The sequence below is a fragment of the Condylura cristata genome, unplaced genomic scaffold (genome assembly GCF_000260355.1).
Source record: "Condylura cristata isolate star-nosed mole 26May11 unplaced genomic scaffold, ConCri1.0 scaffold00002, whole genome shotgun sequence".
In the NCBI taxonomy this organism is placed as follows: Eukaryota; Metazoa; Chordata; class Mammalia; order Eulipotyphla; family Talpidae; genus Condylura; species Condylura cristata.
Window position 1 is genome coordinate 36193125 of NW_004567103.1, and position 26290 is coordinate 36219414.

The 26290-nt window shown below is 30.7% G+C and overlaps 1 protein-coding gene across 1 annotated transcript in view; it reads right to left on the reverse strand.

Moving 5' to 3' along the window:
• The window catches only part of ZNF804A (zinc finger protein 804A), a 224836-nt gene that overhangs the window by 197905 nt on the left and 641 nt on the right, over window positions 1-26290 (reverse strand). The window lies entirely within an intron of this gene.

Here is a 26290-nt window from a genome sequence, read left to right on the forward strand (position 1 = left end):
TAAACAACAAAAATGAGGCCAGAGTGGAAGCTGGAGAACAAATTTGAATAATTCTAAAATCCTTTCATTACACAAGATCAATAAAAGCCATTAAATAATTAGATTATGTAGACTATGGCCCAAGGTACCCAGACAAAAATAATACAAACAAATTATAAAATAAAACAAAATAATAACAACAAAAATGCACAACTTGAAATAATTAGGAAAGCAATGATACTATAACAAAAAATCACAACTCTTCCAATTCAAAAGAAAGTAAGCTAAAGTAGAAAGAGGGCACAGAACCTCCAGAAATTTGGAAGATACTTGCAAGTCATACAACTGACAAAGAATTAATACCGAAAATATAGGAGGACTAAAATAAAAACAGAGATTCTGAGTAGACATAAAAGTGATACATGAAAAGACAGTCATCTCTTATTATGAGAACGTAAATTGAAACCAAAATGTGATATCACCTTCTACCTGTGATAATGGCTATTATCAAACGCACAAGAAACACTAGTGGAGAATATGTGGAGAAAATGGAACATTTATTTAGAGTTGGTAAGAATGTAAAATGGTACAGTCATTCTCGGAAAAGTCATAAAGAGATTCCTGAGTAAGTTAAGAGTAGAAATGTCATGCAAATCAAGTTGACCCACTTCTGGCTATTTATCCAAAGAAACCAAAAACACTAATTTGATTGTTTGTGTGTATGTGTGTGTGTGTTTTGAACATATATGTTCTCATTTTATTTTAGAATAATTTACAATTTAAGTAGCTATATATACTAGTGTTTAGCATGTATGAGAATGGTATGGAAGACTCATTTTATGATTTCTAGTTAGAAGAAGGCTTTCAAATAAGTTTAAAAACTTATGGAGAAAATGGTAGACAAGATAGCCCCAGCTTAAAAAAAAATTGAAATAATTTCAAATTAATATAGTACAGAATTTAGTTTTCTGTTGACAACCTTTTATGTAATTTGTATCATGTTATTGCCTTTGACAGTGCTGAGAACACAGTGAATTCAATAAACTTGGCTGAGTAAATGTTGAAAAAAGGATACAAGAAAATCTTGGTAACTATAAGTACATTATATTTTAAAACACCACAGGGACTCCAAATACTGTTGTTCAGGGAGTAACTAGTAGACCCTCTTCTGAAAACATTTATTACCTAATAAACTTGAATGTGTACATATTCTGCAATCCAGTCATTCTACTTCTAGTTATATACCAAGAAGAAACTCAAGTATGTACACTATAACACTCAACAGAAATATCACAATTTTGCATACTCAATTCCAGACAACATGAAACAGCATACCAAATATATATCTATATCTTTAAAATGCAAGTGTTAATAATAATACTCACTGTAAATGTTAGTATGAAGAAGAGTTTAAAATAAATCTTTTAGCACTAGTTAATTTAGTTCTACCTGCATTAAAATTTCTATTTATAAATTTAATAAGTTTGAATTTTGGGGAATTCTGAGATAAAAATTATTTGTAATTTTCCATACATTTTAAGAATAGAATGCTCCTATTTAGTTATGTAAAATATCTACTCTGTCAACCTGAAAAAATTTGAAGTCTTTTACATACTTAAAAATAAAATTTTATTGGTGATTGCTAACTTCATATTTAAATTACTTATATTTGAAAGAGAAGTAGAAATTCTGGAAAAGTTACCTGAAACTAAAAAGTCTTATCAACATTATCACAGCAATGTTTTACTGATTGCTTACTATTAAATATGAATGAAGTTCAGTGATTAAAATGTAAATCTGTATTTAATGTCATAATACTGTGTAAGGCATATACTACACTGGCCTTTGTCATTAAAGAAATTAATGTGAAGGAAAAAATCTTTTATGTATATACTAAATTTCTTTACTTTTTATCTACTTCTGAGTGAGTTGTATTTAAAAAAAAACTATGACTACACTTTCATCAGTTTTACTTTAATTTTGTCAGTTTATGTGACTACCTGTTAGATGAACTACTTTCAGTAATATGAACTGCAACAGTATTTCATTAAACTATAGAGACATATGAATTACTTTTGGTTGTTTGATGTATAAGTATATAGAAGTCTTTGCTCTGTTTCCAGTATTTTCACTCATATTATTTTAGGTATGACTCTAATAAGCATTATATATTTTTAATTGAAACTTTATATTTATAAGTTAATTTTGCAATTAATACCCTCCAGTTTGTAACCAAAAACTATCCCAAATTAAAAATCAGGACTAAAGAGAAGTCAAATCTAACCAATGTTTGTTGTCTCTTTCCCCTCTCCCCTTCCTTGTTAATAAACTTTAACTTACAATTAATGCATTTTCTACAACTGCATTCCTGGGAATTTGGACAACTAATAGTATTACAGCTCTAACAAAAATTATTTATGCTCCTTTGAGGTTATTGAAACACGAAAAATAAACATCTCCATTACTGCTTTATAGCTCTGAATAAACACTGTTGAGAAAGTCAGACACCTTGATTCATGGTACTAAGGGGTCCTGGAAATTCAAAGCCCCCAATTCCTTTACATCCTGTACCCCCTCAGGTCCCTCCTCTCCCCTTTTATAGTCATAACATCCCCCACTATTCAGGAAACTAGTTCAGGATGTTAATTCCCCCTACTCCATAAGTGGTCACCTTGAATAATCTTTGTGAGAATATATTCTCCTGGATAAGTTTGGCTTTCTGAGCTGTCAGAAAGAGACCTGTTCTGTTTGCTTGATTACAGTAGGATTATTGATATCTTTCTACATTCCCATTTGTGGTGATGTAGTAATTATGCTTGATTCTTATCTTCTTACCTTCCATCGTTTGATCATCTGTCTGTATAGACATCTATCAACCTATCAATCTAACCACCTATTTATGTGATCATTCCTTCTAGCTTATTAGAAAATATAGACCTATATTCTCATCTAGTACTTGGCATACTTACACAGCTATTTTTTTTCTTGAATTTTCTAGAGTAATTCAATATATTCCTAGCAAACAAGATAAAAAGTAATAAGGTATTCTAGCTAGGTTGACATATTTTTTTTTTCCTATTGATTTCTGTTTCAAAATTTAAAACAGAACTGCTAGAATTGAAAGTAAAATTTAGTTAAATTTACTAGAGTAATGTTTTATATTTTTTAATTTTTTGCATTATGTTCCATTGATCTAGATATCTTTTACCCAGCATACTTATGCTTATGATGCTTATGCTTATTATGCAAATGATGCTTAATAATCAGGCAATTTTTAAAATTATAATACTTAAATTACTTTAATAGCAAATTTTCAAACATATATGCACAGTTTCTTTTATATACCAAGTTGTTTTCTGTATTTTCTCCTGTATCTACAAATGTCAAAATCATACTAATTATTAGATCGGTTCAATATGGGCATCTTGTAAATGCAATTCATTTCTAGACAATATCTTTGAAAAATAATATAAATCCAATGAAGATAGAGTGTTTAAATAGCAAAATGTTTCCACACACTTCTCAAAAGTAAATAAATTAGAGAAGTCTGTAATTACAGTAAAGTACAAATTAAACTTTATTTTAGATAGCAAGAAGTTACCACATTATTTTTCTTTTTGGAAAAGACACAAATAAAAAATTTTGATATGGTACTTAAATTCAATTGTATTGTAATTCACATTCATTACTTAACAAAAGTAATCAAGAGATCATCTTAATGATCAGAGTAATAAATGAAATAGTTAACAGTATGTAATTAATGAACACCCTATTTCTTCTTCACTGCTACTGGAATTACATCAGACTAGACTGCTTGCATGAAGTACCATCTTAAAATGTGTTTTGTATGACCATATGTCTGTTCATTACATTTGGGGCTAAATTCGACTCCAGGAGAAAATTCATGTGGAGACTTATCAGTGATACTATCATTTTATCGATTGGTGTATTTATTATTAATGGTTTTAATTTCCCACTCTTGATGCCACATGATACACATATAAATGTTTTGAATACTTTGTTTACTGCTGGTATACATCTCAATTTTTTACAACATTCAACAGATCATTTGATTAAACTACCATTTGAAGGAAAAGTTATAAATAACTACTAGAGTTATGCCTATCATATCCAAATGTTTTTAATATACAATGTTTGTTTGATTCTACATTGTGTTTATGTTTAAACATGACCTTTTGGTAATCATATAGAGGATACAGACAATGCTATCATTTTCAGTAAAAGGTATCATTTCTGGATTTATGACCATTACAAAAAACTGACAGGAGACAGTATGATTATATAAACATAATTGCTTCTTCTTGAGCACATATTCTGAATACTGGAAGTATTATATTTATATGTAAGTTGTATGCACAAATAAACATTTATGGTAAAGTGTATTCAACTATTTTTCAAACTAAATTAAATTTCAGGCTGAAAATTTGCATTTCAACATATATTAGAGAGAATTTAAGATTTCCAGAATTCTCTCAATAGATTTTATTCACACTCCAGATCAGACACACAGTAATGTATTAAATTAACATGTTGGAAATATAACACTCAAAATGAAAGGCAAAGCACAACTTAGTAGCAACAATCTAAACTAGGAAATTGCAAGCAAAATAAGTGGAAATAATATGTTTTATTTATATTAAAAATCCCTCATTGTTAGGTTATCTCTTGATAATGTTTAGCTTCATGGAAATTTAAATAGGCCTTAAACGTTTATATAATTTTATCCGTAGGAATAATTTTAATGATAAATACCAACAATATAGCTAATAATAAGTTGATGAAATAATATATCACTAATTGATAAAAGTTAAATTAAATATTGTAAATTAAATTTAGCTTATTTACCTCTAACTATAAAAAGATAAATTAGATTTTAAAAAATCTGTTCATCCTAAAACTGTACCTTTTTACATATTTAGCTATCTCTTCATCTGTTTTTAATTTTTTCATTTAAATTAACAAATTATTCATTTTGTACTCATCTTTATGTAATAAAAAAGGAATAAGCCATTTATCCAGATTATTTGGATAGTGCAGACTAAGATCTATTTACTCTTTATAACTAAATATTATATAATAATGCTAAAGTTTCAAGGTGACTTTTTCAATTTATTTTAACTCACAGAGTTTTTTTTGTGTGGAAAAAGACAACTAAGAAAGGAATAATAAAGTGCTTAATGGTGTTTGATAATCTAACTTTTTTATAAAATGTAAATTTTTAAATTACACTCATATTGTGTTATTGGAACTGATGCTTAGTAGTGGAAAAAAAAAAAAATCAAACAACCAAGTCTATTATTATGTCTGTACTCCCACCCCTATCAGCTGGATCCTTTCATTTGGGTGCTCCTGAATAAAATTCAGACATCTGAAAGATTGAGTTGTTCTGATAATACCATGAGTGCCTTTTTTAGTATAATTAAAGTATCCTGCTTGTTTTAACGATCAGAAGCAATAGGAGAACATGCCTGACACAGATGGGATGATCACGTGATTCTGTAATATAATATTGAAACTCAATATGCAGAAGCAGTGTGCATGCCATCCACCCACCCCAATTCACCAAAGTGATAGATTTTTCAAAGTTTGTAATGCAGCATTACTTATCATTAATTAAATCAGCTGTTATGCTTCCTAGTTATAAATGTCAATACTATAGAGAAATCAATTCTAAAAGATATCCAACATTTCACAAAGGATGTTGTGTAATTAAAACAAATGGGAAATAGGTGTTTGGAGGGAGGATTAGGAAGAAAAAGTGCAGTAATCCCATAAAGAAGGAAAGAAATCTACTATAGTATTTTAGAAGTTAGACAGTACAGATGGAGTTCCATCTTTCAGTCACAACCTGAAACCTATATTATGAATAATTCAGTAATGTATGAAAGTGTGTGTTTTCTCCAGATTGTATATAATCCAAATTGGCACATACACTCAGTCTTTTATATTCCTTGCTGGTGCTCTTAGAAAAATAAACAGACTTACACATCTCTCACATGCAGACATGCATGTACATTTTCATAGAAATACTAGGATTTACATAGTTAAGGCTGTATTTACACCAATGTGAGATGAAAAACTTTTACAGAATGCTGGAAGCATTGTCTGTAGAGCTAAACTATACAGTACTTTTGGTCCATTTTTTATTATAACCAAATATACAAAAAATAAAACCACCTTAAGTGCTCCTGCATTTGCAACTCATTGGCATGAAGTGTATTAACTTTGTGCAATCATTCTTATATTATTTTTAATCAGCATCACATGAAAGAACAGCTGAATGACTTGAGGGCCAAAACTGCTTTAATCTACTAAGAATGACAAATCTATCATAAGCCAGCTTTACTTTAGCTACTTTTGTCAATCAATTATGGGGAGTTCTGACTTGCTTGTAAAATCTTTGGAACAGTCACACATATTTAAGATTCACCATATCATTTGGTTGATTGTTCAAATAAAGATACTGATCTCTTGATTATATATCTATGTAATTTATATGTACAAAAAACATACAAGTATTTTTCTATAAGTACTTCTTCACTATTCTGTCTTCCTAAAATAGGTTATTTACTTAAATTTTAAGGTTTATATAATATTAAAATGTAGCAATGATTGAGTGATAATGATAAATACATTATTCATAATTTTGCTATTGATATCTGCCACTATGTTGGGGTGTTTGTGTCCCTTTGTTCCTGTAAGACCATAGACACTGTAGCTACAGTCATTGGTGCTAAAATCTGTATTTGGACATTCCGACATTCCTTTTAAAAAGGTATATATATATATATATATTTCATATTCACAAGGTATAATTTATGAAAATTTGGCACAGTTTGATGAATATTAATCTGACCCTAAAAGGGTCATTAAAAAAATGTTTCTTGGAGTAGCCAACACAATAAACATGAAAAGTGTGGTGGTCTGTGTTTAGAATATATATGCATTTAATAGAATGGAACCAAATACTTAAGAAGTTTAGAGTGAGTCTGTCTAAGAATTCCCCTATCTTTTATTCTTTGAATAATGAATAGTTTTCAGTTTGTTTTGCATTTGAAAGTTTAGTTTTCTTTCATACAAGCACAATTGTTTTTATATCATTATTCTGTTTTTATTATTAGAACTTTTACTTTTAATATATCACTACTCTAATATTTCATTATTTTATATACATATACATATTAACATTCCATTTACTTTTTTGAGTTTTGACTGAAAATTTAAATAAGATTAAATGAATTTCAAGAAGGAATAGCTAATAATGTTTAAACTTCTTTTTAGTTCCCTCTTATCACTTGAATAAAGAATAGTATACTAATAAATAATTGCTGGTCATATATTCAATACACACTTTTCTAGCAAGTAAAATGATTTTCTTTCTGCATAACAGCATATGGCTTTTAGCTTCTGTAGTTCTGCTGTTGATAGAGGGACATATTGTTATACTCCTGGTTTTTCAGCTCAGTATCACATAATTGTCATGTGGCAACCCTTCTCCAAGTGCCATTTGCTAGTTTATTTTATAGGTCATAATGGGAGGGCATTCCAATCACAAAAGATTTTCTCTAGAATCTAGCTCCCAGCTATAGATCCCTTACTCTCCTTAATTTTCTTGTATTTAATAGAATGGAACCAAATACTTAAGAAGTTTAGAGTGAGTCTGTCTAAGAATTTCCCTATCTTTTATTCTTTGAATAATGAATAGTTTTCAGTTTGTTTTGCATTTGAAAGTTTAGTTTTCTTTCATACAAGCACAATTGTTTTTATATCATTATTCTCTAATAATGATATATTTAAATTAGTCTCTAGAAAATGTTAGAGTGATTCAATTTTAGTTGCCTTTGCAACTCACACACAAACATCCTTTACATATCAATTTCAGTGTTTTTGCATTGTTTGAATATGCTTAATATCATATATTTTGAAAGCATTTGTTTTTGAATGCTTTTGTACTCTATAGATAAAGCTAAACAGAATGTCTATAAACAGATATCAAAGTCTCTTTTAGAATGTTAAGATTACAAGGAATAAAAAATAATCAATTTAAGAATAACAATACTGTCAATTTAAAACTTCAAGTGAAAAAGTAACAATTGCATTTTTCACCGAAAACTCACAATGATAATGGGACTTAGTTCACACAAAATAAAATTCTAGTACTGTGTCCAGAGATTGTCCAATTTTGCACATGATAAATTCTTTTTATATCTCAGCCATGGTCTATAGGTGGATACAGGAAATCACAGAAAAAATGAGTCAATTGTGCCCAGTGAGTATTAACACATTAACTAACCAAGAAGTATGTGATGTTTAAATCCATATATACAACTATGAAAGTTTATAATGCATTTCAGTAGAAAATTATGAGTTTTAAATTTTTCTCAACACCTAAATATTATTCAATTGTCTGCCAATATTATTAAAAACTACAAGTTAACTTTTCTAAATGATTCCATACAAAAATTTAGATGAAAAAAAATGCGTGGAGTAATTGCACAAAATTTCAAGGTATTATATATGTGTATATCTTTTCTTTCTGGTTTTGTGAAATTTTAAAATTGACAGTAGATATTAGATATTAATAGGAACCTACATTTATGTCTTCCTACTAGCTTTATCATCTATATATCCATGTGTCTCTCTATGTATTTTGTACCTACCTACCTATGTACCAATCATCTAATTACTCTTGATAACAATAAATTAAACATATAGAAAAATAAAACCCAGCCAAATCTCAAAATAGCCCTTTATGAAATAAATATCAGGTTTCTTCTTATTAAACATTTACTGTAAATGAGAATAATAGTTTCCTCTTTTTCTCAGATTCTAAATTTACCTAAGTAGGGTATTTACAGAGATGATAAAATTGATTAAATAATGTATACTTTTTATTTTACCAATAATTATAGTGGTTCTCTAAAGAATGTCTATTATATCTCTTATTTACTATCTTTTCTTTTATTTGATTCTATATTCCTGTCTCTATTTAGTGTATTCTTCTCCTTGAAGATGACTTTCAAAAATCTCAAGCAAAGGGAAATGGTGGATTCCACACCCTGATGAGTAAGCAACTACTTGATGAAAAAGGGAGAATCATCAAATAATGTCACTACCATACTTAATTCATATTTGATGAATAAATACATGAGTCAGTTTTGCCAACTTTTAATTTTAGATCATTGCCAAAATGAAAATCAGATCACTTTGTTTTCTATTCACTGTCAAAAATGCAACCTTATTTTCACTAAATAGTCTTCCTTCTTGCTAAAATTATTGCTTACTTCTTTCTCTTTTGTGAATAAATTATAAATATAGCAAGTACTTAACAGAAAATAAATTAATATATACTATTTTGTATTTGTGAGAGTATGTCAAAGAATGTGCTCCTTTTAATGTGTGTTTAAAGAAAATTAATGGATTATAATTTTATTGTGAACAATATTTGTCACAGAATACAGGTGTGGGGAACATATAGGAACTAGTCTGATAATTTAGCTATCATAAAATAGTACTCTTCATTTTTTAAATGTTTCCAGATAATTGCTTTAAATAGATTATACTTTTAATTTATGGAATAAGAATTTATTATTTTCTGAGAAAACTATATATTCATGTTATAAACATAAATGCTATACTATATAGTTCCCTGAGAAAACTTGTACACTTACATTTTAAACATATATTTGATTTCTAATTTGACATATTTTTGTTATCAAGGGTAGAATGTTAGATGGATAAACTGTAAAATATGCATTTTTCCAAATAACATAAAATTTAAATTATATGATTAGGCCCTCCCTGGTGGCGCAGCGGGTTAAAGCACAGCACTAAGAAGTCAAAGCCACTTCCGCATGAGTTCGATCCCCACCTGCCCCGGAGGTGACCACATGGTGTGGCAGACCTCTCCTGACCTGCCCGCTGCTCCCCTCAGCAGTGTACTTCATCGATCTGCCTGTTCTGCTCCCCACTCTGTCTCTGGTGAATCCTCTTACCCTCCGCTTCTCTGGCCTGTACCCCAGTTCTGTATGAATAAATAAATAAATCAAAAAAAATTAAATTATATGATTAACTGACCTTTCAGTTATTCTTATTTGATGTGGACTCTTACAATTATAAAATTAATATAAACATCTATTATTGCAGTTGTGACTAAAACACAGCTTATAAGCACAATAAGGCTGAACCATTCACTAATTTTTATAATCTCTTTTGTAATACCCTTTTATTCCCTTATTTTCTTCATAGGTAAAATGGAGATAATCATAGTAACTGCCTAGTTAAAAATCACATGACTTTTGGATTTTTAAACACATTTTTATATAAGAATACGAAAGTAGAAAAAAATTGATTTAGGAATAATTCTATTATCTTGTGATTCACCACTTTAAGATTAGTATTAATTTCATTTTTAGTCATTTTTAGTCATACAGGTTTTGCTTCTAGCTTCTATTTTCACAAATTATACTGACTGCCTCAATACTCCTCAGTTACCATAATATTTTCTCAACATAAAGATATCCTTAATCTTTAAAACTGTTCCCACCCCAAACCCAGTTGGCTTAGAAAATATAACTACATTTATAATATTATCTTGAAGAGAAGTTCAAATACATACACACACAAGGTTTAGTCTTGGGTTAAACTGATGAGAATATAGAGTAGAAGGCTCTTTACAAAGACCAAAGAGTCACGAACATCTCCTTTCTGTTCACACATCACAAAGTGTTTTTCTCATCGACCCTCCCATCCCCTGTTCCTCAGCTCAGGAGCACAGTCAGTAATAAGGTGGAAATAAATTTAGAAGCACCCGCATTTTACCAAAAAATAAATTAAAAGGCTTCAGGTCTTTTCATTTTCTTGTACTCTCTCTGAAAATAATCTGAGAAAGATTATTTCTTTCTCAGTAGGATAACCTACTTATTATTAAGAATCTAAAGCTGAAACCCAGCCCTCTACAAAAGTGTGCTGCAAAACCCATGATCAGTATATGGACAGCTTCTCTTATCTTACTCCTATAAATAGAAAGCCCTGAAATATATCTCAGAAAATGATGATGCTCTTTCAGCTACAAATGACTTGACAAAAATGGGTTACCTGCTTTACTGTGAGAACTATTATCATTAATAGTAATTCTAAGGTTGCAAATATTATGAAATAAAAAAAAAACTTGGCAGAAAAATACGTTGTAGTACTAGAAAAATACGTTGAAAGTACTAGACAAATATTTTAAGTTCTAAATTTTACTAAAATCATTTCTTTTAAACTCTTTGTTAAACTTGGTGCACTATTAATGTATATAACAGGTACCATTTGGCAATTTTTTTTAAATTGCGATTATACTGACTAGCTTTTACTCAGTTACCTATAAGAAGAAAAAGAAACAAAAATAGCTTTATCAATTTTTTATTGATAACTATTCAGTTGAGTGGTAATCCAATTTTTAAGTAAACAGTATTCCTCCCAAAATAGGGAAATGATCAGAGGAATTTTTTTCTAAGAACAAATGATATTTGGGGAAATTATTTGAGGGTTTACATAGAGATTTCTTAATACTTAATCTCCATAACTGGAAATAGCCATATTTTTCAGATGTAAGAATGCAATCTATTCATTGATGTACTGTAAAGCTAACAAAAGGCAGTAGGATGGATACACATATGTAAAATCTTTGTATTTACAGCCATCTACTTCAGTTCCCACAAGATAACTATAAATTAAAAATGTGGTGACATTTCATAAGATATATTATCTTAAAACTAAATTTCCTTATTTATAAAATGACAATTATAATAGTACAAATTAAAGAGTCGCTGACATAAAGATAGTCTATATAGTTTTTAATCACTGGACCTAAAACAGAATCAGAATCAGTACTCAGGAATTTAAATTTTACTTAAATGAGCTCATCTGTTCTTTTGACTAAAAATACAATATGAAAATATGATTTAGATCAGGTTAATCAAAGACACTGTTTTACCAAACTATATTACATAACTGACACAAGCACATAGTTACTACTGTAAAACTGATTCTGATGGGGTTATAAGCACATTAAGTAATGTTTAAATAAGTCCATATATATATATATATATATATATATATATATATATATATACAGAAACAAAGACAAGAATAAATATACAACATTTAAAATTATTTGAATGTATATATATTATATATACTATATATAGTGTATATTTTATATATCCATATTTTTTACATATCCATATATTATGTTCTTATCTATACATATCATGACTTACTAAGACTCTAATTAGTAACTATGAGTTTATTTATAACCCAGGTTATTAGTGTGAACTATTTGACATAGTTTTTATAAAAGTATCTAATATTACATTTCATAAAGCTATTCATCTATGTCTTTATATTTTATAAAGTATCTGAGATTTGTGTTTACTGACACAATTTACTTTTCAGTTCTATACAATGATTTTAAAAAGCACCACATATTGAAAATTATTAAATAGTATGAAATATATCATCACCCCTAATTTGTCCATGAATTACTACACTCAAAGACTAGCTGGAAAGAAAACCGGCCTAATGAACTAAATTGTATTATGATGCTGAAGTAGAACTGAATTTTTTGACATGAAGTCTTAAACTTTCATCCATTTTGTAGATGTTTAATTATATTAGCTTTTAAGATATGTCTTTTATATGTTAGACTTTTTCTAATTTTATCTTTTTTATAAGACAAAAGTATTCCAGATTTTTAAAGGACTTGTTTAGAAGCAGGAATGAGATGAGGAACGTGTTAGCCAGAGACCCTAAGAAAGGAAGAGAATAGGGCCTCATCTCTCATAAAACATATGAATATGTGACATCATCAGCCCTCTGTATTAAACCCATTAAGAGCAATCCAGATACATGTAACAGGCTGTGCGCACACACTCACACATGTATGCACACATGTGGAGTATATTAAAATTTCTAGTCTATTTGTCACTGGGCTTCCTAAAGTACTTATACTTTTTAGTATTCATTTTGCATGAATTTGAAAAGCAAAAGTCCATGTAAAGCATAAAGGACACATCTTTAATATTGCAATGATGGTAAAAATAAAAATAGCTTTGATTTTGTGTCAGATACTGAAGTAGATTTTCTTATTTAATCCTTACAATAATCCTGCTCATAAAAACCACAGGAATTGCATATAATTTATATATGTTTAAAGTCACATGTGGTGTATAGCAGGGATGAAATAAATTACATTATTTTGCTGTTTGTAGCTAAAGAAAAAATGCTAAGGACAGTTAAATAACTTCCCCAATTATAAATTAGAAATCAATCCTAAATATCTAGTTCCAGATCGTGAATACTATTCATGAAGGGATATGGTGGGAAGCAAAGGATGGAGCAAAACACTATCAAAATTCTCTGTATGTAAAAAAACCTAGCACACGGTTCATGTCCTTGGAAAGAGAAATTGAAGTTCTACTGTTATCCTAATTTTAGTCTAGTTTCTAAGCTAAAAATAACCAAAATTAACTCATTAAATGAAGCATAAAACACACTTATTGCAAGAGTATTAGGTGGCTGACAGATTCAAAGGTGACCCTGTTGAATGAGGCTTGTTTGGAAACCAAAACTGGCAATGAATGGTTGGGCAAACTTCTGCCACTAAAATTGTCAGGCTGGAACAATGCAACTGGTTCTTTACCCCAGAACTTTTCACTGATAAGGTCCACCTCCCATGAGGCCACTGGACACTCATTGTGGCTCTCTACTCCTCTGTATTCCATTCATCTGCCTCATATGACACTATTCCTTTAACCCCTTGTCTTGGAATAGCCCTTCTTCCATTATACAGCTAAATTAAAACTGTTAAAAGGAAAATGAATAACTACTTTAATTTTATTATTACATATCATAGGCAGTAGGGTTGTTGAAAAAAAGCCAAGTATCATGAATGCCATAAGTGATAGGTAGCATTCTCACAGGAGTCTTCATATCCTAAAAGAACCTAGAACTTAAGACAAAATAGAGAATGAAGAACTTTTTCATGCAAATTCCTACTATTGAGTAAGTCTCTACCTCTAGCAGGTGATCATCTAGGTTACACTCCAAAAAAGACTAATTCCAAGAGTAATAGCATTATTAAACATTCTAATACAATGGCATTAGCTGCAATTCTCCCAATCAAAACTGGAAGTACCATTAACCAACTATTTAGTTGATATATTTGGTTATATTAACATATGTAATTCTGCCCAAGAATTAATGATCCTCCCTTCTCTTCCTCTTCATCCTCCTGGTCTCTATCTCCTCTAAGGATTGGGACCACCTAGTGGGTGTTTCATATTTTCCAAAAATCTTGCCATTGCTATTTCCAACTTCTGATATTATATCTGATTGTTGGGGTTGGGGAGTTCTTATTGATTTTCAATTTTTTCCCCCTCTGGACTTGGCTAAAATTGCTAGAATAATTCTGGGTACTTCTTGTGACACAAATATGCTGAGAAACTGAATTTGGGATTATAATACCCTCTAGAGATTCTAGACTACAGTGTAGATATAGCAAGAAAGAGAAAATGAGAGAGAAAGGGGGAGAAGAGAAGGTGAAAGAGAGTAGGATGGGGAGGAAGAAAGAAGGAAAGAAGAGAGAGATTACCTATGCCCATGAATAGAGATTGTTCTTACTTTCTGTGGAGTACTGAAAGAGAAAAAAAAAAATAGCTCTCTTAACCTTTATTTTCTCTAGTTGATAGCTTGTGTTGGCATTTTATTAATGATTCAGATGGCTGGGAGAATAGTATGTCCTGAATGAACTTCACCCATTAATGTTTTATGGTTTCCACCCCAACCTCCAAGTCTAGGAGATCCCTGATGCTGACAATTACAATTCCCATCCTGCCATGGATCTGCCAGGACTCTTGTTTTCTTGAAAGGGGGAACTAAAAAATGGAGTTAGATAGCCATGTTTAGTATAATGTCAAAGACATGTGGAACTGTCAGAAGCTGCTTGGTTTTGACCCACCTGGGGTCCAGCACAGAGAGACTTACTGGTAGGATAACTGGCCAATCTATGTGTGTGTGGGTGTGTGTTTGTATGTTTCCCCACCCCCCTTTTCATTCCCCTTGCATTAATCTTTCTCTGTGTGCACACCCTTGGATCTTGTTCTGAGTTTTTTTAAGCACACCAGTGAGGATCACAGTCAGGTTATCCCATATCCCTTTGGGGTTGTGCTATAACAAAAATGCTTGTCATGATTAGTGTTTGGAAGGTCAATAATAAATATAGCATATGTGAAATGAACTACTGATATTTAAATTATTTCAATATCATGATTTATATATATATAAACAAATCCTCAATCTATTTTTTCTCACATGATCAAATAATGCTAGAGCACCAATTTAATTTATTATTATTATTAATACTAGTATTTACCTAAATAATCTTTTACTGTGGGATAATATGCCATTGGTTGTCTTAAATGTGGCTCTTCAAGACAGCAATATATAATATGCTCCCTATGAAATTATATTAAAATTATTCTAGCTGAAAAACAGCCTATTCTAATTTTCAGTAACAGCATGTATCACAATATCAACTTTTCTAAGTACCGATCCATAAAAATTGCATCTTTCATGTATAACAATAATTTCACAGTGATTAGTAACACAAAAAGAATCATCTGTGTTATTTTATAGAAACCTTATGTTTTCTCTGAGAAATGTAATCTCGATTTCTATGGAGGAAATACCATTAAAATTTAATAAAACTTATATATTTGAGCATCAGATTTTTTTTCAGTGATTCTTCTGATCATTGAGAATAAAGGTTAGGTTTTATAATTTCACAACTTCTTCATTTTGTAGTATTCCCATTTCACACTAAAATAAATTAGGCATTAAGAATCATGAGTTCGTGGGCTGAAGGTAATCAGAAGAATCTAGAGCTATCAACTTTAGTAGTGATAACTCACACATCTACCACTGAAATCTCAGCCCAGTAAGGTACACTAGGACACCAACTCCATATTCCTACCACCTTACTACATATACTGCATGTCCTGGGAGTGAGTGGCCAGGAATACTTACGTCATGGAGTATACAAATAAATAAAGTAAATAAAGCAATACACCACATTAATGTCTCATTTCCACACTGACATCTGATTAGTGAAATTTTAATTGACTTTTAACTAATAAAACCTTGGTAACTATATTTGATCGATGTATTAACCATGAATATCCACTATACCTTTCTATATGAGAAGAGAAAATGTTATGCCGCCCCCTAGTGTAAATATTAATTTTGTAACACAAGACCTGTAAGACTTTCAAGACACTGCAAGGAAATGAAACTATTATTGAAGAATTAAAGGATATTTAAGTTTTGCTAAAGAGACAGACTCCTAAAAGTACAGAGTATTATTCCATGAACTTCGTGAGTCAAAAGAATGGATGATATCTGAAGGATCCACAGGATTTTCCATTCTGTATCTCTTAGACTATTTAGACTACAATTCATATTTAAAGAGAGTTTATAATCTTGAAGGAAGGATAAGTATGTAAGAGGTGATATGGGCGAGTTGAGAAAAAGGAAATATCATGATAGTTCAATGCAAAAGTGTCCATTTCATGTATTCATATTGAATTAAGTGAGTGAAATTCTCATATGTGTCTGTATGCTTCAGTGAGAATAAATAATCAATAAATTCCACTATTTATTGACAGGTTACAATGTCAAATCATTTGCAAATTTGTATATCTCATTTGATCTGCAAACCTGCCTTCTAGTTAGTTTTTACTGTTATATTTAATGTATTTAAATATTATATATAACATAGATATAAATTTATTTTTGTATTTTTCTATATAAATATATTATCTTTAATATATATTTAAAGACAATATAACTGGCAGTGAGAGAGGTAAACGTAACCAAAGTCATAAAGTTATGGACTGGTTGTAGTGGGTGTCTAACCTAAACCAATTACCTGTTTTTCTTACTAACATAAGACTGATTTTATAGGGATTATCAATTTTTCCAGCTTAATCAATCATATTCCAATTTTTTTCTTTTTTTAGGAGAGGCCCTATGACATAGCTCCAGTCAAAAATCAAGTTAACACTGTGGATAGGTCTTCTAAAAACAAAGAACATTCCACTTTTTGTCCTTCTGCATACTCATTTTTTTTCTAGTTCAGACTGTGGTTATGGTGGCTGAACCAAGAATCATTTTCCTGTAGGAAAAAGTACAAAGAAATCAGAATCTTTAGCCTTCACATTATTACGTCACTTATATTCAATAATTATCTACTTGATAAACATTTGATAATAAAATTTTTGTGTAAAGTATTATTTAGGTGCAGAATTGTTATCTGAGGATTTGATTATATACAGTTCTACTCACTATATAGATACAGAGGTATATTTAAGACTGAGCTTCAATCCATCTGATTATAGATATATTTGCCTACAGCCACTACATAAGTATTTTCATGAAAACATTCTAAATTGAAGCCATTCTCTGCCCTGTGGTGAAGGTCATTGTCTCATTTCAAAAAGAGGTGATTTGCCAGTCATTGGGCTTTGAAAGAACTACCACAAATTCGATTTTCCAATAGTTCTGCTGACACTTCCTTGGAGGTAACTGGACTGTCACTTGAGATATTTTCATTAAAGAAACAGATAATTAAATTTTACTTCGTCTCTCTGTCTTTCACCATTTGTAGAATCAAAATCACTTAGTAGAAATCTCTCATCATTAAATTTTCTGCAACTGGTATCACTGCCTTTCCAGCAATTTATTGTCCAAAATTCTCCTGCTTTCATAACACAGTTTGATAACTCCCAGAGACCTTTTCTAGACTATAAAACTCCTTGTTCCATGTGAATTCTTTAAGTGATCCCTATTTGAGAAAAACAAACAAGGCAATGGATGAATTAACTCTTGAATCATTGGCAATATTCTGAACCTATAGTGACTGAAAATGGGAGAAATTGGACCCCTAGGAGTATGATTCACCTATTTCCTAGCATTTCAGTAAGATGAGAAGGATGCTCTGATGTCCTGAGTAGGGACATGCATAATTAATTCAGTCTCACAGGAGCCCAAAGTGAGCCCAAGAACTCTGAATACTCCTCACAGGACTCCTAGCTCCCTATCTTCTACCACTACCTGCACTGTGATTGTAAGCACCAATTTTATCTCACCCTTTACCTCCAATGAGGTCAGTTACCACAAGAATCCCAGAGCTCCCAATATCTCCCTAATTTTGCCCAGATTTCAGCCACTCAATATGACTTTGCTATATCCTCTGACAATACTCTACATTTCTACATGTCCTAAGAGACTAGGTCTTCTTTAATTTAGAGAAGTTCATTACCACTGAAATCTATATAAGCTTTTAAATTTTTCAAGGAAGCTTTACTTCACCTTTTCCTCCACTTGAAGTCTGTCTCTTTTGAGAACATTTTCCACCTATTCCATTCTCAAGAGATGGATGTTTTTTCTCACTGCATTAATGAGCATTGCAAGATACATGTCCTTTTTGTTTCATTTTGTTAATTATATTTTTACCATTCTCCTTCTCTCTTTCATCCCCAAAAGTCCTCAGCTTTGGACTTTATTTCCCTGAAATTATCTTCTCTGAAAGCTTTGCCTCTTTCTTGTTTGTAATCATTCATTCTCGTGCCATATCTAAAGAAAAAAAAAATCAGTCACTGAGTGGTCAGTGACTGGATCTAAAAGCTAGGAGTTTGACTGGATCTGAAAGCAAGGTGTACTATTCTCTTATAAAACATGAACAGTTTTATAGTGCACCAATGTCAGGTAAGGTCATATACAAGCATAATGGAACCAGACCAAAAACAAGACCATGCCACAGTCATGTTTGAGCACAGACAAAAACAAAAACACTGTTTTCGTTACCAAATATTCCCATCTGCCAGCCAACATGAGCAAACGCTGCTACTTTACCAGTTTCAGCTTTAGCCCCACTTAGTTTCTCTTGTCTTCTAGTTGAAAAGCAATAAGGTAACCAGTCGGAGAATTAGCTCTTCTTTTTTAACAACACAGTTTAGAATAAAATAACTCTATAATCAACGTATTTTCGCTCATCTCATGAGTCTAATTTTCTTCAAGTGGAATAAATGCATCTGTGATTAGCTATTGGAGCTAAACACATAAGAATAGCTATATTTTACATAGTTATAAAAGAGCCTTTAGCAGTAAAGTGGAGGAGATTATGAGACACAGATTGGAATCCATGTAAAGATTTAAAAGTTGTAACTTTTATAAAATAACAGAAATATTTGATAAGATAGCCATTTTAGACATAGATTCTTAATGTCAATTTTATCCATCTTGAATGAAATCTTATATGAGCTATCCTTCAAATGTTGAGTTTCTTTATTAAAAAAGAGACATAATAAATGGATCCTCCATGTAATAGCCAAGATCCTCTATATAATAGATAGGTATATGGATTAGATTTTTTTTTTTTTTAAGATATGGAAACACAACTCAATGATTGTGGGTTTATGGGTTTTCTGTAGACCAGATCAGAACGTTAGAAACTCAAGTCAGGCTTTTTTTTTTTTTTTTCAATTTTTAAAATTTTCTTACATTGTTGTCCATTTTGTACATCTGCTCTCTCCACTCGGGTATAGTCCCCATAATTGTCCCAATACTAAGGCTCCCGTGAATCATATCACCATAGTTCTTTGTGCTTTTCCCAATCTTGTTTTGACCCTCTTCTTCCTCCTTCCCTGCTGTATGCCTTAGATCTAGGCTTTCAAGGCAGGATTTGAGGTAGATTTTCTTTTCCTGAAAATACCAGTTTTTGCTCTTATATCCTTTCAGTTAGTTGCATGAGACCCATATCGAGGGCAATATCTACTTAAAGTCAAGTGATTATAGATGCTAGTCATGAGTATTATTCAATAGTACCTATGTAAGTGTTTGATTAAGTAACTAGTCACTATTCTGGTGAGTAATACAACTAGTCATCACAGTTAGCACGCTCTTTTTGCTAAAGTACTTTAAGAAAAACTTGTTTTGTATAAGTTGAATATGGCATTGTCTGCATAAACATTTCATACATCAAATGTACTTACATTTAGAAAACTACCTAATTCTCTCTTAATGGTGCCAAACCATTATGAAGAATCCAGAGTACTACATCAGGTAATGGCCATTGTTTACTTTGACAACTAGGATTGAGTTTTAATTATTTATTACCCCACTTTATCTAATACTATGCAAGGAAGAATGCCTGCCGCAGTACATTTATAAAATTCATGAAAACCTGGTAGGTGAAAATGGAATCATAATATAATGTAATATTATCTATTATATGTATTATATTATGATGCCATTTTTACCTACCAAGGTTTCATGAATTTTATAAATGCGCTGCAGCATTCTTCCTGTATATATGTATATGTATATATATATACACATATACACACACACATATATATATACACACATATATATATATATATATGTGTGTGTGTGTGTATATATATATATATATATATATATATATATATACTGTAATAATATTTTTTAGACCACAGGAACATTTAGAATGAGATAAAACAGATCAAACGCTTTAGGTTAAAATTATTAGATAAGACAACCAATAAAATTTTCTTACCTTTTGTAGTGAGTAGTATAAAGATGTGATAAATACATAGTATACTTATGCATTATGAGCACAGTACACCACAGGTTATAACTGTAATTTTTTTCTTTCTAGAAGGATTCTCACACCTTTTCTATATAGTAATGGCTTCAATAGCAATATCTGAGTAAAATAGGATTGAGAGAAAATATTTCAACATTGTATTGTCACTATAATTATGAAAAATTATTTCTTCAACATGTAGCGCCTTCAAAACTTACTTTCCAAATATTTTTGCATGAATTAACCATGTCTACTTAAGGTATAAATTAAAGAACACTGTTAAATTCAGAATAAGTTTAAAAATTACAAGACACCACAAATACAAGATAATACCACAAACAGCTATGATCACATTGACGGTTTACAATTTTAAATAACAACACGGTATCATCCTCAAATCTATAAGTTCCCTTATTATGATAGTATCCTTAAAAATATGATTTTCTAAAAATAGGATCTGCAAAATCCTGTTAAGCAGCTAAACTATGATACAGTAAACATATACTATATGTAGTAATATGCTGGAACTTTTTAGAAAACCATTATCTTTCTTAAAGTTGATGCAAAGAAGGGTATATAAAAATGATGACAATGCTTTTTTCTCCCATTTGTAAAATAGTATGGACTCAAAAGGGGTGGAAAATTTAAGGTGAGCTTTCTTTGGTGAGGATGGTAATGTAAATAAATAAAAAGCCTTTATCAAAATGAAGAGTACAGACAGTAGGAAGGTACTGTAAATAGCATTATTTTTTAAATGACATTTAAATCCACATTATTTATAAACATAGTACACACTAAATAAACTATTTCTGCAGCCTAAATTTAGTCTTGAATACAAGCCGAAGAAAATTTGGACTTCTGGTCCCCAAGGTGTCTTTGATTTATATTTTCAGTACAAATGTAATTACAGTCATTAATAACCTAGGTAATACTGTTTTAGAACTGAGAGGGGAAGACAAGATATTATGTCACTATTTAAATTCAGCTATCAAAATATCCCAATTACAAAAATTGATGAACTAAAAAAGGTATGTTGGAAATGGGGTATTTCTTGACATTATTTGTCTGAAAAGTCTGCTTACATTTTTGAATAGGTCATAATGTCAATAATTCAATTATGGTATTTCCCTTACTTGAATAGTATGGAAATTATGTCATAAAGTTTGGTTAGAATAAACAAAGCAGGATAGGGAAGTTATATGATGCCTTAAGTTCAGAAAAGTAACATAAGATAGTCTTTATCCTGAATGAATAATAGTTTAAAAGAAACTTGGAAGAAGGTATAACTGAACTAATTAAGTGAGCAAGTTTATAAAATAGGGATATACTAATGCACCTTTACTCTTTACCTTTCGTAAAGATATTAATTTAACAATGATAATTTTTCATTAACACTAATTCAACAACTGATCTCTTTAATCTTATGCACAATATGAAAGGTGCCACATAAGTGGGTTTCAATACTGGAGAAACCTTTTAAGTCATATTCCCTGGGAAATACAGCGATGTGTAAGGGAATGACATGAATTATAATAAGCTATATTAGATAATGATAAGTTGAACAAAGGCCACATAGTATATTTCAAAGACAAATTTAATTTAATGAGTTCCTGCATACACAAAGGAAAAAACTGAGAATTTTTTCACACTTCTCAAAAACTAATACATATAAAAATGTCCTGAGTGACAAGAAACCTGCAAACATGTCAAAATATGTGATTTTTTTCAACACATGCAAAATGAAAATGAAAAGGAGCATCCCTGTAGACATCTGCACATAATATTTATGTACTTAATGCTCAGCACAGAGTCCATGGTGCATAGAATATGTCTTGCAATTGAGGTCATTCACTAAATCTAAATGAACTCAATAACAAATATGTTAAGAAGCAATTAGTAAAATAACAATTTCCTACAAAACTGGTACTTAATATATCAAAAATAAAGGGCAGTCTGCAGAAAGTTTAGGCCAGACAGAAATTACTGATGAATTGCATACTGGAGGACAACAAATAAAATAAATATGAGTTCAAATTACTCAGTGAATCCTGCATTATTTCTCCACATCTGGAGACAAGTAGCAAAGTGGAGTGCCTTCCAATAATACATGACACTAACACTATCTCTTTATCAGTATGAATACTACTATACCAATTTCTATGTATTCCCTAACTTAGTACTTAAATTTTTAAAGGAAGATGTCTTGAGTCAAGTTATCTTCACTACAATATTGACTCACTGTATGACCTCAAATCAAACACTCTTTCTTTTTGAATTTCTCAGCCAGTCAAATAAACAAAATGTTAATACAAGATACAAAAATGCTGACTAACAATTGAATGTAATGAATGAAATAGTAATGATTTGTAAGATTCCAAATGCAATCACAAATTCCATATTAAAAGTGACTTGAGTATATATTTAAGTTCCGTATTAAATACATATGCAAGATTTATTTTAATAGTTGGGGGAAAAGTTTTTAAACATATAAGTAGGGCAAAGAAAGTTTGGAGACAACTACAAAACCTAAGTATATAAACAAATATATTAATCTAGTAAACAATTGCAAACACAATGGTTATTTGGGTTAGTCTAAGGAAAAACAATGAGACTGTGTGGGAGCTAAACTTTATTCCTTGCCATTAAACTCTATAAGCTATTATGCAATGTTGTATAGCATTAATAAATATCACAGGATTGTGCTATTCATAACAGAAATAATGACAAGTCAACTGACATTTCTCTTTGCATATAAGACATTGCAGAATGGAAAATTGTAGATTTTTGAAATTGCCAAAAGGAATATGTAGATAAAAGCTATGCAGTAGTATCAAGAAAATTACTTATTTTTTTAAATATTTTTTTTTATTTTTATGTGTGGGTAGTCTATAAAAATGATTGTATATTTTGATCATCTCCTCAATAGTCAATGTCATTGATCCTGAGTTTTATTTTAAGAGTAATTTTATAAATAACTTCTAATTCATGAGAAAATGCTGTATTAATAGTTATAAGACTATAGTAAATACATTGAATATTATTTAAAAGTTATAAAATCAAGTTTTATCTCTGAAGTTACAAAGTATTCAGAATATCTACTAATTATCCAGTGAGTGAAAATAACTGGAATTTCTTGGAAAAATAAAAGTATCTTTCCTCTGAATAGTTTCATATGTAAATTGAACTTTATCGAAATAATAAAAATAAAATAGCTTGAGATATCATTAAACACTTTTAACTTAATACACAGTTCAAAATGCAAAAATGTTATGTTTTAAGGGTAAAATTCAAAAATATGTCAAATAAACAATAGAAAGATCTCATAATTATTACTCTATGAAATTAGAATTTAAAATATGATATCCTTTTTTTTAATGTTCAAAATAATACCATTTGTATTTCTTATTGAAGTTGCTAATTCTAAGAAGTTTCAGGCTTTCTACTTTTAGCTTGTGGAAATTTTTTACTTATAGCAAATTCTCAGTTTGTCCTATAGACTGTAAATTTGCATTTTCAGGCAAATATATACACTTTTTTCATTAAAAACACTTATTGACAAATATTTTTAGAATATATTCTGCTATAAGTTATGATGGGTTCAAATCTCATTCTCTTCTATAACAAAATCATCAAAAGACATAGAAAAAAATCAGTAATTTTGTGTAGAGTTGGGCCATAAATGAAAATCTTTCTTTTTAGTATGTATGAATGTTTTTACATAAGAAAAACAAAATTGGGCAGTTTATAAACAGAGTCTGGACGGATTTAATGGATTATAAAGTCTCTAAGTCTCTTAATACAACTATGTAAAACATGATAGAAGCTATTTGTAAGTCTTTTTATATCTGTTGCTTATGACAGAGATTGCTTATTAATTTAAGTAGCTATTTTTTAATCACTCACTTCAACCCCAAGTTTACACTGGAAAATTTGAACTTTTACAGCCGACCATTTGTTAATGTGAAGGATAAAAGGACTAATCAACTTTAAATTCACAACAAATAAGTCAACATAAGCAGGTTCAACCAATCTTAGAAAGTTAAGGCTGATTAAGAATCAAGATTGCCATATTTTGATAAGTTGAAGTTTGGCAAATAAATATTTTTGCCTGTGATTATATCACATATTAGTATTATAACCATAGTAATGAGGTAATGCCCATCATGTTTGCCTTTTCCTATACATAAAATGCTTTTAAAAGCAAACCAATGCACTCTTTCTTTGAAAGTTATTTGCCCCCCCAAAAAAACTACTTCGGTAGTTGAGTTCACTAAGCAAAGACAGAACAATTTCTGAAGCTTTTTGCCTGCTGTCCTGTATAGTACTCCACTAAAGAAGATCAGAAAGAAATATTTTCACTTGTTTTTGTTTAACACCACCTAATACAAAACAACAACAAAAGTAACATAGCCTTGGTGCTTTTTGTTTGTTTGCTCTGGCGTCTTCAATTAACTGAGACATGTCCAATAAATCCAAGGGAAAATGAAAAAAAAAAAAAGAGGAAAATGAAAAAAAAAAAAGAAGAAGAAGAAGTCAAATGCTTTGCATCAGTGTTAGAGTTTACTTAAAACTTCAGATGAGAACTTTTCATTCTTGGAAAAAAAACACATCACATTGTATTTTAAGGCAGATAAAAGGTTAAAAGTACTATATTTCCTTTTTTTACTAATTGAATCTTGTCCTTAAACGTCTGTACTCTATTCATTCAGGCTAAGCCACTTTGTGAAAAAGGGTAATGGTCCCAGACATCAGTGACAGGCATTTGCATATTAACACCTTCCTTGGGCTCTACTCTTTTTGCAGTATTTAGTCTAATGAGTCCTCCCTTCCTTTTTCCTTTATTGAAGTGCATACCTCTCAGGAAATACCATCCTTGAGAGTCAGTTCTGCAAAGAGGCTGTGTAGCTAAGAGGGTATTGTAGGGGACAGGCTGTGAGAGGCAGCACCCTGAACTATTGGTAGGCTCAGCACATCTTCTTCCACCAATCAGGAGTGATCTTCCTACTAGGATGCTGAAAGATGAAGCTCTGTGATGCACTGAGAGAACCTCCCAGCGATTATATAGGCTCTGTTTACGTCTAATGTTTCCTAGTGACTGTAATTGTGACACAGTGCTAGCCTCTCACACTTATTTTCACTCTTCAGTGAACAGCTGAAAGTTGACTGCGTGGGGTTGTTGAACCACTCTGTTAAGCTCAGTGCTGACAACTAACTTCTCACTAGAGAAGTTCGCTGCCAATCCTTCAGGATACAGCTGGAACACAAACTCCTTCTGAGACCATCACTCAATTCAGTCACTTGTTCCCGGCCACCAGCCCCATGGCTCCCTGCTTTCATCAGAAATGCCCACATCCTTATTCACCTTCAGATTCCTAAACTGACAGATATTATAGGGTCATTTCGGGTTACGGCTCTTTTCTTTCTTTCTTAAAAGGAGGTCTTGCTGACACATTTTGCTTTCAATAAGGAGAGATTGGCCGATCCTGATCATTATGGAGTGAAATGGAGAACGTCTGGAGCATTGTCAAAGTGTCAACCAAACCATGGATCAGTTTCCCTGATTCCTGCCTTTTTCTACACCTAATTCCCACCCATGACCACAAGATACGTAAGTGAATA